The sequence below is a fragment of the Humulus lupulus genome, chromosome 3 (assembly GCF_963169125.1).
Source record: "Humulus lupulus chromosome 3, drHumLupu1.1, whole genome shotgun sequence".
NCBI classification, from domain to species: domain Eukaryota; kingdom Viridiplantae; phylum Streptophyta; class Magnoliopsida; order Rosales; family Cannabaceae; genus Humulus; species Humulus lupulus.
The window spans coordinates 221,664,098-221,681,029 of record NC_084795.1 but is presented as its reverse complement, the minus strand read 5'-3'; positions in this window follow the sequence as shown (position 1 = coordinate 221,681,029).

Sequence of the window (16,932 nt, the reverse complement as noted above, 5' to 3'; positions counted from 1 at the left end):
TAGTGATATTAGAATCATGCATATAATAAGAGTATGATGAGATTTTGGACATGTATGACTTTATGTAATTTTTGGGATAAAAGATGAGTTTCATGAGGAATTAAGCTTGCTGTTTTTTTTTGTAAATAATTGGGTAAAAGTTGATGAAAAGATGATTTGCATGCATAAGTAATGTTCTTGATGTTATGTTAATTTTATGAAATTAAAAAGGGGATTTTAAGTCTCATTAAAATGATATTTTACTCAATTAATTACCTACATAATTTTTATTGAATTTTTAGAAAATATGAGCTTTTAAATTGATTATGGTGATTTTTAATGATAAAAATAGTTGCTGGAATTTTTGTAAGAAAATATGAAGTAAATTTCACTGAAATGAATTTGATGAGTTTTTGGAATAAATTATTTTTCCTAAGTTATGGTAATATTGAAAAATGGTATTTTTAATGGTATGAATGCATGTTTTGATAAGTTATGATTTTTCCTTTGTTTTGATTGAGAAAAATATTTAGATTTTATTTATTTGTGATTTTTGAAGAAAATAAATGATGGCTGAAAGTTTGTTTTAAAAGGGTTAAAAATTGTTATTAAATTGTCGCATAGGGATTTTGCTACATAAAAAAACTAAGTCTTAAATAATTTAAATCAAAATGTATTTTTCCACACTTAAAATATATTTTTCACATCATTTATGTAACACAATGATAAAATATATTTTTTTAAAGAAACATATTAAAAATAGGTATTTTAATTAAATCCAAGCATTTTGGTTAATTCTTGTAATTTGAGATTAATTAATAAAGATGTCACATATTTTATTTTTGAGCTAAAATAAAATAATTTTATAAAATAAAATAAAGTTTTGAGAAATTTAATCAACTTAGAAATTTATAAGAAAAATAAAGCATGTAATGTGTCTATTGATTTTAAAACAATAAAAGTGAGAAATGTAGAATTATCGTTTTTGAAAACGTCTCTATTACGCAATGTTCCCACGTATGCATGTTACATGCAAATCCACTTTTACGTCCAAAATTATGTTTATTATCCAACTATGTGGTTTCTATAAAACGATCATGCAAGCAAAATGGGTAAAACGAGCATTATTCTTTTATGGCTTTATGAGTAGTTAAGAATGCATGTTTTGTGTAACTGTTATTACATGTGCATGGCCCATGCACACATGAGTTGTGTGGAAGGGGAAAATAGTAATTTTATGAACCTAAGAAATGTTATTTTGATTATGATATAGGCTCGTTGAAAGATTGTGAAATTTCTTAGCTTGGACCTGAGGTAAGGAAGTTAGATAGATTCTATGATTTTTATGCTATGAATGGTAAGACTGTTGTATGAATGAATTGTTATGAATTATGAATGCCATAACGTGATGATATGTTGAATGTGATATGTGTATGGATGTTAGATACATCAAACCAGTTACGATGTCAGATACATCAAACGGAATACGATGTTAGATACATCAAACAGATTACGATGTCAGATACATCGAACGAGTTACTAAGGACATTGAGACGTAACTCCTAGGGCGGACGCGCCGAGGTTATTCAAGGACCAGTGATCTCCTATTTACCTCATAGGGTGACATGGACAACTAGCGATCCATGCTCATCATGTATGCTGTATGTTTGTGATATGATGATATGTCACTATTATGTTATGATATGATGATATGTTACGATTATGTTATGATATGATGATATGTTACGATTATGATATGATATACCATGATGTTTTAGATGAACGTTAGTGTTTGTATTTGTTGTATTCTTACTTGCTTATTTGTTGTACTTCCTTACTGGGCTTTTAGCTCACCCCCCTTACTTTCCTTCCAAGTAGCAAATAGGATTTCTTTATGGCACGCGTGGTGACGTGAGGAGTTCTTTCATCATGGGGTGTATGGCGTGGGGTAATCCTATGGACGGAAAAACGATCAACGTAGAACTCCATTTAAATTATGTTTTGTTTTTAAGAGACTTTCCTAAATTATCAGTGGGACTCAGTTATTTAATTTTTGGTTTCCTTGAACTTTGCATAAAATCTATGTTTTATTTTAAAACTTTTGGCGCCAACTTGCATGGTTTTAAACAAGTCCCCCTGAGACTTTGATAATGAATGGTATTCTTTTATAAACTATGTTATGTGAATGTTTTGTAAGTATTAGCCTAGGGCGTTCTTTACATGTATGCCTCTCGTTTTCCATAAGAACGTGAGTGGGAATGGGGCGATGATATGAACCCCCAAAAGGAATATGAATCACAAAAGAATTAGGAAACCAATCGGCCCATTCCTTATTCATAAGCATGCGATCAAGGTGAAATTGAACAAACATACCGTCTTGGTGCTGATGATTCCATGTAAAATGCACCCCTTCATAACCCATATAAAAAAAACCTATCTTATCAAGAGCTTGGTATAGCCAAGATTGATTATACAAAATTTGGAAATTTTTAGAGTTAAGGTTTTTAAAACACAGTTTTCTAAAATTAGCAATTTGTCATAAAAGTTGGCAACTTTTAAACTTAATAGAAAAATGGTATTTTTATAGAAAGATTAGATTTTTAATCTACTTTAATCTTAATAGTTATGGACTTAAATTTAGCACACTAAATAATTATAAGGGTTAATTTGGATATTAGAATTAATAATTTTATAAATTAATGAATATTTTTTAAAGAAAATAAAAAAGGGTCCAAAGCCTTAATTTTTAAGAAAATGAGATTAATTACCTTTTTAATCAAAATAACTTTCTCTTAGATTTTTTTTAAAAACAAACTTAACTTCTAATCATCTTTTTAATTATTTTCTTAATAAAATAAAATTAACTTAGTTTATCAAAATTTTAAAATTTAATAATTCTATAAAAAATTATAAGTTCCTTATAATTTATCAGAGAAAGAGTAAATATGGCAAAGCTAAAGTGCTTCCAAAATTTTTTGTCCGGCTAGGTCCGACTGAGGAAACGAAACGGAAAATTTATCTAAAAGCCAACTTTTGTATAATTAGACCCATTGTGGGAATTTTTTCGGGAACTTCCAATACCGTTTTACGTTTTAAATCGTGTGAGAATGTTAATACCCTTATTAGTTATTCAACAATGATCTTAATGCCCAAAGTAGTTTAAGCTACTATAAATGCCGTAATTAATCATAGTATACTATTTGCTAACTACAGTATTGGCTATTGAGATGAGACTGTCCGTGGGAGGGTTTACTTGCATGCAACAAATAATGACTTGTAAGTGAATTTGTGATTTACGCGACTACAACATGAAATAACTAGTGTATTGCTTGCTAGAAGTAGGACTTATACACTAGTGAGAGAGGGATCATTAAGGGACAATAATGAGGGGTGCTTATGCTCTGCGTGAGAGATTTGCGGTCCGGTTCGTGACCGTGACACTTGGCTAGGAGATAAGTATACTAGTTAAACTTATGAATCTTAATGATCTTAGGGGTGCTTATGCTCATTGTGATATGTTGTAAAGTTCAGTTCAATTTCGTGCATTGTTTATTATCGGTCTGGTTAGCTACCATGACATTTTGCCAGGAGATAAGTATATTGGATGAACTGTAGTGCACCAAATAATTTTTTAATGTTATTTTAATTATATTTATTTGTTAATTGTTAAGCGTTAGAAATTTTAGTTTAATTATTTGAGTGTTTATTGTTAATTATATGAATTGAGTTTTTAATAGTTTTACTTATTTAAATTATTTTTTGAATTTATTTGTGTGTTTTGATTGGGTGCATGAGAGTGCATGGTTAGTAGTGGTGGACTTATGTACTTGGGTGTGTGCATGTACATGGTATGCATGGTGAGCATGCAATAGATTTCCATGCATTTTAATTTCCCTAATTGTTTAAAAAATAGAAAAGAAAATTATTAAAGTGGGAAAATTCTAGAACACTTGTGTTCACACAAGTGTAAATTTGGAAACTATGAAATGATGGAGAGAGAGAGAGAGAGAGAGAGAGAGTGAGTGGCGTGAGCTATAGAGGAGAGTTGAGTGGGAAGCTTTTTCATTTTGTATTATTTTATTTATAGAAATTAGAGGAAAATAATATTCAGACATAGTTAAGTAAGGTGGTGGTGATTTTCTTGATATATTTTGGGTAAGTATATAATTGAAATTAAGAGTGTGATTTGCCTAGCTTGGCCGAGTTTGTAGAGGAAGAGAGTGAGAGGAGGGGGTGGATCAACTTAAGGAATTGGTTTCCTATTTGGTGCATTTACGGTGTGATTTGGGAGAGGAAATTAAGGGAAAGGATGAGGTTGGATTGGGTAACTACCTCTAGGGTTTAGCTAGGATAAGTATGGAACAAATGAGTCTTGAAGACTCATTCTTGGAGGCTGTCGAGCATAGAGAGAGAAGGAGAGAAAGAGAGTGGATGAGAGAGATAAAGAAAGAGATAGAAAGTCATGGAAGAGAATAAGAAGAAAGGGAAGAGGTTCGAAATTTTACAAGGTATGTTTTGAATTTTGGTTTGGTTTTGTTCCCCTATGTATAGTTCTTCTCCTCAAATTCTAACATTTTCCTTTTCTTTCTTTTCTTTGTGGTGTTAAAAAATCCTAGGTTCCAAGATTGTCTTTGCTTTTGTATTCTTAAACATAATCAAGAAAGGTAATTAAATTTTCCCTAATCTCTTGTTGATTTGATGGATTGGATTATTAGATCATGGTTTTGTAATATTGTTTGATGTTTTGACAATATTTGTTTAAGTTTTGATTAGTAAGCCTTGATTGAGTTGTTGTTTTGGATTAGAAGTTTGTTGTACCCCAAAATAAGAATGGATTCAATCATTCAGCTAGGGGGTACAGTTGGCAAATAAACACATGGAGAAAGCGGGCAAGCAAAACATCTAGCTAACTTCGATGTAAGTAGATAAAGTTAAGATTTGACAGTGCGCCATGCAGATAGTCTCCAGATCGCCTCTAAAGACAATAACCTAGTTCGAGACTTGTAATGGTTAGGTCGCCTTCTGGATACTTTAAACTTGATCCGAACTAAAGTACGTTCACTCTTCGATCTCCAGCTCGAGGAATATGTTCAGCTCGTGGAAACCTGGTCACGGTGCACAATGAAGGATCCCGAAATACTTGGAGGTTTCTTATACGCTCATTAATGCCCAGGCTGTATTACATATTTATTGCACGAGACGACAGCAGTAATTTCAATAGGAAATCGTATCCCTATGTAAATGGGAATTATCCTGATTGATTATTTACCATATTTATGCACGCGGTTACCCAAACCTATCAAAGAATATTCATTATAAATATCAGGGACAATGGACAGGAAAATTGACTGCTTTTTTATGATACATAAACTCTGCAGAAATTGTAAGAGATCACTAATATTGCCTCGTGGAATATGTGGTTTTTTAAACACTAAACCACGTAAAATTGTGAGTGTGAGAAGTTGTTCATATAATGCATTATAGTTTAGAAAAGAGCACTAATATTTTTATTATTAGATTTCTTAATCCATTGTTGGCGAAAAACCACGTCAACAGTTTGGTGCTTTTGTTGAGAGTTTATTAGTGCTTAATCCCTTACGAGTTTCACTCAACATTCATCATGGTGGTCACCCTATCAATGCACGACAATTAAATGGAACAGCCTGGTGACAATGAGGTGCATCATGCAACCGTTCCCACTGGAAAAGGCCAAGACCTTTAGTAACGCCATGGAAGGCAACATGTGGGCCAAGACGATATTGGGAGTTCAGCATCACGCCCACCAAATCCCAATCTAGGATATCTAACAGGCATTGAGATGGAGAATTCCCAATTAAGGAGCCATCTCGCTCGGGCTAACAGGCAGATCGAGGAGGTCCTGGCTCAGTTACCCGTTCTTGCAACTGATGCCAATGTCGGAAAGAGGAAAAGTGGGTCCCATAGGTCCAACAAGAATAACCGACCCAATCCCAGTCGTTCTGTTAGAACCAAAACTCCGAGCTCTATACCTTCGAAGCAAAATCAGTGGAGTGCTCAACTCGCTAATCATCACAGGAACCATCATCGCCACGTTAGTCGATTGGTCAGAACTGCAACCTCGAGCTCTATGCCTTCTCAATATATTCAATGGAATGTTCACAACAACCCAACAGGGAAAGCTGGGACCAATTCACAGAGATAAAATGCCCCAGCAAATCCATTTGTATCGCAATTAGAGCCACATGCACAGAGGACTCGGGATATCGGGGTAGAACCGAGATGGGCTAACTTAGTACGACCTAATGGGACGAGGATAACCTTGCCAATAAGGCACCCGCCATCACCAGTTAGACATCCAACACCACCGTACTCGTAGAGAAACGCTTTAGTTCGGGGGGATAGAAGGAGGAATCCTCTCCCGTCAGAGGACACCTATGTCCCCTGACCTCGCGCTGATAATCCAGGTCCTCGATCTTAGTAGCGGGTCGTAAGTTTCGCTAACAGAAGTTATTGGATGGGGAGCCAGTGTGAAGGAAGGACAGAAAGCAACTTGAGAAATCATCTGAGCTCTACACAAAGTTATTTTTCCGAACCACATCTTGACCTATGTGATCATCTGAATTCACAAAGGAGGTATCCAGCTCACAATGATGATATGAGTTATACTCAACATGGGGGAGGTCCGTCTATCGTACGTGACAATGGGAATATCCTACCTAACCAAGCTTAAACTTGAGGGAAAACAAACCATCTAACACGTACAGTAGGATGGGGGCTGGCGATCAATCTCCAGTTAACCTAGAGACCAAAGATCCAACCCTCGAGTGATTGGCCTTGATGGAGGAGCAGATGAAGAACCTTTTATCTGGAAAAAGACTTGATGATTGTGATTTTGATGAGGAGCTCGAGCCTTTCGCTCCAAACATTGCAGCAATTCTGTATCCTGTGGGATTTAGGATGCCGACCATGCCTATGTTTGATGGAAACTTTGATTCATCTAACCATCTCGGGACGTTGAATACGCTAATTATGGCCCACAATTTTGGGTTTGTCCTAAGATGTATTTTTTTCCCTGCAACTCTGACCAGACTCGCCAGTCAGTGGTACAATAAATACAAAAGACATTCGATCAACTCGTGGAAGAAATTGTCTTTCAAATTTAAGAGAGCATTCGAGGCTTCGAAGGAAACTCGCATTGAGGCCACCTCATTGGCCAACATAAAACAACAACCTGGTGATTCCCTTAAAGCATATCTAAGCAGGTTCACTGATGCTGTAGCACGAGCTAGAGATGTTAATGACAACTCCAAGCTCATGCAAATGAGGATGATAATCATAGTAGGAGGCGATTTATTGCAGTAGCTAAACCGAAAATGAGTTGATGAGTTCTTGGCCCAGGCTCAAGAATGGATAAATTTGAAGGAGGCACAATCTGCTGTCGCAGGAACTAGCCAGGTCCCTACTCAGTCTGTTGGACCGGTGATAGATGTTGCAGCTACGGCTCAACCTGTTACCTAGAATAACCAAGTAGGAAACAATAAAAGGAAATGGAATGGTGAGGGCAACAAGAGCGACACAGAATAACAAGCCTGAGGAGAAATTCAAGCCCATCTATGCCACCTACACTGACCTGACCGATAGATGGGAACATATTTTCCTGGCGAACTCTAATCGCCTTCCACGGAAGAAACCAGAGCCATTGAAGCACCAAAGGGCGAAGAGAGATCCCTCTAAGTTTCGCTGATATCATAATGACATCGGCCATATCATTGATGATTGCCGACAATTGAAGGACGATATCGAAACTCATTCGGGATGAATCATTAGCCCAGTATGCTGCAAAACTGAGTAGTTCCCAATCGATCAACCAGACAGAAACTTAATTACAGCTTAAAAAATAACATAAACCGAATAAAAAGCATCACTTAGCTCCGTCAACTTGCTCACGTGATGACACCTCCTCGCCATCCCCTTCAGGAGCTCTGGTAGCATCCACGATCTCAAAAGGCTCTTGTGAGAATCGACTCTGAAACCTGTTAAGATAAGGTCCCCAAAGTTCCGACGCCATAAAGGAGAAGTCCCTTTCCTGGTTCTAAACCCAACACCAGTAGAGCATATCTTCCAAGGCGTTTGTTGAGTCTGCGATCTCCGCCTTAGCTTTGGCCTCGACCTCAGATAGCTAATTCTTGAGTGCATCAACCTCTTTGAGCTTCTTATGGAGGTTTTCAACCTTAGCATGCAGTTGATCCTGATGTTGGCTCACCTCCACCACCAGGTCCATAGAAACCCACTCATTCTCTTGGGAAGTGGCCAGGGTGGCCTTGGCAGACTGCTCATTCTCTTGGGAAGTGGTCAGGGCGGCCTTGGCATACTTCTCGTTCTCCTAGGACGCGGCCAGGGCAGCCTTGAGCTACTCTTTCCTAGTTCGGGACTGGGCGATGCCACAGAGTTGAGCCAGGATAGAATGCAAATGGGAAATGTAGGTCAGGGTTAGTTCAAAACAAAAAAAAAACAAGAGAGAAGAAAAAGAAATACTATAAGGGAAATGAAGGAGGCTCATAGTGAGGTTCATCCCCATGGAAGACTCTAGAAAGTCTTCAAGAGAACACTCTTCCATAGCCCTCACATCCTTAAGATTTGATCTATAGGCGTGCCCCCCCCCCCCCCCCCTCCCATATGGTTCGTAATCTCATATATAGTCCCTCAGAATGCTTCTGGGATCCTAGCCAGCTCGAGTGGTTTTACTGGGATTTGAATGGAGGGGACTTTTCCCCGAATAACCTGAGGGACTGGAGCAGGTGCGTGACGAGGGAGAGAAGGAGGAGCCTCTAGAATGGTAACGACCGTTACTGGAGCTGGGGCTAAGTTTGATATTGCTTCTGGGTGGAGCTGGGATTAAGTGGAGGCTCCAGTCTTGGAGGCAAATTTATTTGATATCCTTGCCTTCTTGATCACGGGTCTAGCTCCAGCCCTCCCAGATTTGAAGGTTCCCTTTAGGTCCATATTGTCACCTGCAAAGAAAGGATCAGAGGGTTCAAATACAAGAAATAGTTAGTCAAAATAATACAAGGAAAAGAACAGAGCAAGAACCCTACCATTCGAGCTAGAGGAAGAAAATACTATATCGGCTTGGGGTTATGAACTGGGCTGGTTAAGACCTCTAACTCATGGATTATGGGGGGAGGGGAGACTCTAATATTATTATTTCTTGGGTCCTACGGGGTTCAAGCTCTTCGTCAGAGCTGGACTCATCTATGGACTGCCTAAAACTGGGGGAAAATACACCATGACGTAGGGAAGTCCACGTCCTACGATTCGTACCATACTCCTAAAAAATGGTGGATCTAAAGTGGAGGGTATTGTCTACCATTATGATGCAGTGGGGATAAATATGGTCATAATGAACCACCAAGTGATCCACACATTGTTGGGGGTCACGTTTAGGGATGGGACAACAGGGTGTCGACTCACGAGCATTTGTGGGTTGAATCAGACTAGCCTAAAACTGGCAGCAACCCGGTCTAATTCTCTGTAGGGGTTACCTTGGTCAGGGTTAGGATGCTGCCCCTCCTTAGGAGCACTTCTCTTGCACACCAATGAATCCACCTCTTCTTCCTCCTCAGTGTCTTTGACGGCGGGGAGAACTTCTTGAGGAGGAGGGAGCTCGGGGGCGGACCTCGGGCTCTGATGGCCAACGTTTGATCTTTTCAGATAAAATTACAAGCCACCATGGTAGCATCATTCACTACCATTCGTAACTCCTTCTCCCTCGAAGGAATATGAGACAGTGTCTGATACTGACCTCCAAGAGTCTCAGATCGCTTTGTCATCTTGTATATAGCAACATAAAGAAGAAACTAAGTTAAGAGGTTAAACTCAATAAAAATGATATTCACGAATGGAATTTGGAATATAGGAAACTTACGAGGATGGTTGAAGTAACAGTAGGTGTAGTTCTTGAACCCATTTGACATAAAGAATTGATCCTTATAGTCATTTGGGTGGCTTGGGAGGTTGATGACGGAGGTCGTGCTGGGGAATCGAGTGAGGTGGTGGACACCATCACCTCACCCATTTTGTTCAGGGTTGGCCTTGAGGCAGAAGAAATACATGATGTTGTCCAGGGTGGGAACCTCCCACTCGTGCTTCAAAAATAAATACTTGAGCCCCGCCAAAAGTCGATATGAGTTTGGGGGGAGCTGGAATGGAGCAAGTTCGACGTAGTTTAAAAAGTCTACGAAGTAGTGGTCTAGTGGGAGGAAAGCACCTGCTTTCAGGTGCTCATCACTCCATGCCTCGAAGTCATCCTAAAGTGGGGCGCAGCTCCGTCTCCTTCTAGTAGAGGTCGTGCAACGAGGCCATCGGGTCCCATCTCTATCTTGTGGCTCAGAAAAATCTTGTTCACCTAGCCTTGAGTTGTTATTCGAGACACGATGCACTCTACCTCAAAAAAGATGTGAAGGTCTATCATGATCTCCCTATCCACTATTGGGTCAAAGTGGGGAATAAGGGTTACGGATGTGACTTGCTTGCCCTTATTACATTTTTCTTTTGTTGGGCCATGACCTAGCTCGCCTGACAATAAAGCGGCCTAATGAGTAATGACCTAAAACAAAGCCTTGCTATGACAATAAAGGTATGATGATCCAAGGGTTTGGATGCGGTCTTTTTAATCCAAAATCAACGCAAGCTAAGATATGTCCTAGTACCAACGCATGTTTCCACGCACATTCCTAAGCCACGCGCTATAAACTCAGGAAATCCCTGATACATCAAGATTCGTGTGTCAGACCCACTACCTATTTCGAAGGTGGTTTAATGTAAAACCACTCGGGGAATCGTAGCCCTTAAGCTACCTCGAATCTAACCTAAAAACCCTTCAAATTCCTACGCATAAAAAAGCAACCCAGATGGTTAATCAAATGCCATACCCTTTCAAAATGCTAAAATCTACCCATTTCTTACGCACATTGTTTCTAACCAAGCCTAATATTGTGTTTTTGGCCTATCACCAATCTATATTAATCCCAAGCATACCCAAAGTAAGAGACGATACTGAAATTTTTTTCGAAGTAAATGGAACTTATTGGAAATAAGAGTGAGAAATTTAAACTAAGTATAGAAATACTTACAGTTCAGATGGTTGATCAAGGGAAATAGTGATAGCTCCAATGAGAGTCGTCTGAGAACTTCTAAAGAATGGGAGAATGGCGAAGGGTTCTGAAAGTTTTGAGAAGAAAAGGGAAGATTTTTGAATGCGAAGGTGGTGAAGTTAATGCCCGACCTTCCAATTTATACGTAAGCTTCAAGAATTAATCTGGGCCATCCGATCGGGTCAACTCAGGATTCAAAGGCCAAGATTAAATAACCCTTGCGGCAACAAAAAATGATAGGATAGTTGTCACAGTCCTCAAAACCCGAACATACGCCAATTATAGACAGCCACGTGTTTAACACTCGAGTAGTGGGTGGGATCGATTTCACACGACAGAAGCCTAAAAGCCCCTACTATGCGTGTCAGAAAATGACATCATGCACGAGCATGGGCTTGGGGGGAAATTGTTGTACCCCAAAATAAGCGTGGATTCAATCATTTAACTAGTTCAAGCAGAATGACTTCGAGGAATTTTCTGTCAGCTGTATGTATATGGGAATTATCTTGATTGATTTTTTACCATATTTATGCACGCGGTTACCCAAACCTTTCCAAGAATATTCACAATAAATATCAGGGACAATGGACAGGAGAACAAATTTCTTTATTATGATACAGAAACTCAACAGAAATTGTAAGAGATCATTAATATTGCCTCGTGGACTAGGTGAGATTTTAACCACTGAACCACGTAAAATTGTGAGTCTCAGAAGTTGTTCATATAATTCATTACGGTTTAGAATGGAGCATTGATATCTTTGTTATCAGATTTCTTAATCCATTGCTGGCGAAAACCCGCGACAACAAAGTTGTTCATTGAATAATTGGAATTGTTTATATATTTTCATGCTTGTATTTTATTTTGAAACATGCTAAGTATGTTGTTTATGGGTTTGAAAGATTGATTTGGGGTTCTAAGCCTATAGGGTTAAGCTAGGGTAGTTTTCTATACTATTGTTGGATTTTGATTTTATCTTTTATAGAAAGCATGTTAATGTTGTTTTGAGTTGTACCTTTAACTTGCAATTTAGGGTTTGTTTACCGGGTATTTTGGAAACTACAAATATATTAAGAATTAAAAGTAGCATGAAAGGAAATAAACTAATGAGACAGGGAGTTTTACATTGTTGGGGCATTAATGAACCTTAGTCCACTAGTCAATAGTATTAAGCTTTGAGTTTCAACAATGGAGGGTTTGAGTAGCCAGTTCAGCAATGTTTTTGAATGCATGAAAAATTGGGATCCCTACTACAGTGAATTGAAGGCCCTATTTATAGGTGGCCATGTACTTTGGGCTGGGCTAATCGGGGTCCAATAAGGATGTAATTACAATTAACCCTCCAATGGAGCTTGACACAAGTATAAAATGCTATTCCAATATGTTTAATCTAAGGCCCATTGGGATAACCCAAGTCTAGTTGGATGCTCCAGTTGTCCTTTATTCGTTGACAGTGACTGGAGTGTATGAGTCGTCATAGGGATTCGGGGGACAGGATGTGTCCGGGTAGTGGTAGTGCCAATCCCTAAGAATATTGTGCTTTTTGTGTGCACCTATTTTGCAGGTTGGTTGAGGAGATAAACTACCAAACTTCTCAGGGATGGCATTAGTAGGATGACGTGTTTGTCTTGGGCTTTCCATACGGACAGTCCGGGTTCATTTCTCAGGGTATGTATCCTTTAATGGTGATGAGTCCTGGATATACTATGGTGCATCATACTAGGATGCAGGAATGGAGCCTGAGACACCATCTGAGTCTCAAATGGTCAGATATGTTCCTTGAACTGGGCTATACACTATAGTAACCTTTATCTAGGTTGATACGGGTCATTCACGATCATGGTGTTGGTCTGGGCCTTTACTTCAGGTCCAATTTCCAGCCATACATCGGGTAATTATTATTTATTTGACCCAAGTTGGGCCTGGGCCTACCTTGAGAGTTAACAAAGCCCATTTAGTGGTGCATGTGTCCTTTGTAGAAAATAAGGACAGCATTCAACACCCAAGTCTTCATCCGTGTTCGCGCAGTGGAGACTTTTTCCTTCGTCTCGGTTCAATCTGTTCGGGGCCAACTGACCAACCATATCCTTTTGAATTCCAAAGAACCCCAAACTTTCGAATTCCAAAGACCTTGGGCACGTGTCTCCAGGTGGGTGGTACGTTGACGCCATGTAACGCCCTACTTCTCTAGAGCCGTTACTAAGTGAGTTTAAAAACGTGCTTCCAACTCGCTAATCGAGGTTTTAGGTCAAACAGTGTAATTAAGCCATAAACAGAGGAAAAACTTTAAAAATAATAATTTCCTTAGAAAATCATAAAAGTTTTACACTTAGGATCCCAAAATACAGTTTAGAAATATTTACAACATACAAACTGAACCAAATCGACTAAATGCAAAATCTAGGTTTATATACAAGTATCTCCCAAAAATTCTCTGGCTATGGCAGCCAGGCTGGCCAAACATGTACACGCCGCCTCACGCCTTCTGTACTCATGGTTGGTTGATCTTCTCTTTACCCTTACCTGCACCACAGAGCATCTGTGAGCTGAAGCCCAGAAAGAAAACCCACAAACAGATAACATATGCAACACATATATCAAGCATATAAACAAGCCACCAATGGGTTAAACACATACGCCCTAGCCGTCCCAGGTGTTTACCAAGCCCCGGGTTGGCGGACAACGCCGTCAGGATATCCCAGGTATCCTTTTAGGGACTCGCCCTGGAAACTCGCACTCCACGTGCTCAACGCTGCTCCCAGCCCCTTGCCTTTCTCGGCCTTGCACTCAACGTGCCCAGCGCCGTTCCCGGCCCTTCGCTGATCATTCACATAATAACACACATAGTATAACAAGCAAGTACAAAATTCTAGCATAATCAGTTAAAGGGCTACACCCCACAGTTCTAACATATTGGGCTCGGCCCGGCATATCAATTCTATTCAAACACAATTGGCTCAGCCCTGCACACAAGCTCTATGGGAATAAGGGTTTTCTTACCTGAGTCCCGAGCCCTCCGAGCACCGATGTCCCGAGCACAGTCCTCTAACTTGAGCCTCTCCGAATCCCTAGTCACAACATATTAACAATATCCATCCATCAAATTCTTATCCAATAAATAACTCCAAGCCATAACCCTAACCTCCGGGACCTTGAATTCTATCAATCCGGGTGATAAAATCCATCCAGAGCCTTACCCATTGAGTTCCCAAGCCTAAACACCCTTAAAAACTCAAACTGGCACTAAGGGCTGCGACCCCACCCTCAAGAGCCGCGACTAGCCTCAAAACAGAGGCTAGCACACCCCTGTAATACACACGGGCCACGGGGCGCGCACCAAGCGCCGCGGCATGCATGAACTCCTCGGCCACCCTTGGCCGCGCGCGCACACGGACTGTGGCCCTCATCACTGAACCCAAATTTTCTCACCATTTTTTCCACACCTTTCCTCAAGCCAATTCACCCAAAACTCATCTATCAAACCCAGATAATTAACACATATATTCCAGCTCAATAACAACAAAGTAACAACATCAAAACCCATCAAAATCTTCTCCAAAACCCAACTAAAATACCCAAACTCATATCAAGCTTAACTAACATGCATACTCTAGCAAACCAGCAACAATTCTCAACATAATCCCCATAATTAGAGCTTACCTTGCTGAATTAAGCTTCAGAACCAGTTCCCTATGCTTCAATCTTCAAGCTCCCATAAATCCCCCAGCTAAAATCCCTTAGCTTTAAGTTAGTTTCCCTTAAGTTTCCCTTTGAGTTTGCCTTAGAGAGTGAAAGAGAGAAGAAAATGAAAGCTATCTCAGATAAGAAAGAATGTGTATGTCAGTTTCCCTAAAGTTCTAAGTAATTCCTCCTTTTTGTTTTACTTAACTTAAGTATAAAGGGTAACCTCAAGGCTCTGGGTACCAAAACGTCCCCGAGGGCAAAATGGTAAATTTCCCCAATATTCCCGCCTAGACATTCTATCCTTGAATATATCTCCAAATATTTATTTTCATGTCTAGATAATCCCATAACACACCTAGTACCCAAATTACCCCTCGACTCGCCCCGAGTCGGAATCTCAACCCCGTTGTGACTCTCTGGCTAACCACTCCCCAGGACTGTCTCGGATCACGCTGCACAGACATATAACATATATATATATATCGCATTTATCACATTTATGCCCCTAATACACAGACGGGCCCACATGCACCTTTAACTCAACTAAACATGCATCATTATCATATATACACATAAATCCACGTATTAGCATATTAAATCATTTATTGCCCTCCAGGCACACTAATCAAGGCCCTAAGCCCGATTAGCAAATTCAGGTCGTTACAACTATCCCCTCCTTACAGAAATTTCATCCTCGAAATTACTTGAACAACTCGCGGTACCGTTCCCTCATCTCTGACTCAAGTTACCACGTCGCCTCCTCAACCTTGTTGTTTCTCCATAGCACTTTCACCAAGGCGATGCTCTTGTTCCTCAAGACCTTATCCTTTCGATCAAGAATCTCAACCGGCTTCTCCTCATAGGACAAATCCTAATCAAGCTCCAGATTCTCAAAACTTAGAACATGCGTTGAATCTGACATATACTTCCGAAGCATGGATACATGGAAAACATCATGAACCCCTGATAAAGCTGGAGGCATCGTTAATCTGTAAGCTACCTCCCCAACCCGCTCCAGAATATCGAAGGGGCCAACAAACCTAGGGCTCAACTTGCCCCGAACACCAAACCGTTTCACACCCCTCATGGGTGAAACCCTAAGGAACACATGATCACCAACCCGAAATTCCACGCTCCTGCGTTTCAGGTCTGAATAGCTTTTCTGTCAACTCTGGGAGGTGAGCATACGCACTCTAATCTTCTCAATTGTCTCATTGGTCCTCTAAACCATCTCTGGACCCAAATACCTCTTCTCACCTGTCTCATCCCAATGGATAGGTGATCTACACTTCCTTCCATAAAGCATTTCATACGGAGCCACACCAATGGTCGCCTGATAACTGTTGTTGTACGAGAACTCGATCAAAGGGAGATACTTACTCCACGATCCCCCAAAATCAAGCACACAGGCTTGCCGCAGATCCTCCAATATCTGAATTGTCCTCTCAGACTGCCCATCCGTCTGAGGATGATAAGCGGTGCTAAACCACAACTGCGTGCCCATAGCTTTCTGCAGACTCTCCCAAAACTTGGAAGTGAAGGTGGGGTCTCTGTCCGACACAATCGACCTCGGAGCCCCATGAAGTCAAACAATCTCCTTCACATACAACTTAGCGTACTGATCTTAACCAACTCCAGCCACCTCCTCTGGCGCATATTCAGGTCCTTCTGTGTAAAGAAATACTTTAGGCTCTTATGGTCGGTGTATATCTCGCACTACTCACAATAAAGATAATGCCTCCAAATCTTCAGCGCAAACACCACTGCTGCCAACTCTAGGTCATGCGTAGGATATCTCTGCTCATATTCCTACAACTGTCTCGATGCATAGGCTATAACCTTACCAGCTTGCGTCAACACGCACCCCAAACCCTGCCTAGATGCATCACAGTAGACCACAAAGTTTTCATTCGCTGTCGGCAAGCTAAGCACTGGCGCAGTGATCAATCGCTGTTTCAACTCCTTAAAACTATTCTCACATCTATCCGTCCAGGCATACCTTGTCTTCTTCTTTGTCAGTTTTGTCAATGGTGTAGCTATTCTGGAGAATCCCTCAACGAATCGCCGATAATACCCTGCTAAACCCAGAAAGCTTCTCACTTCAGGAACACTGCTCGGTCTAGGCCAATCTCTGACC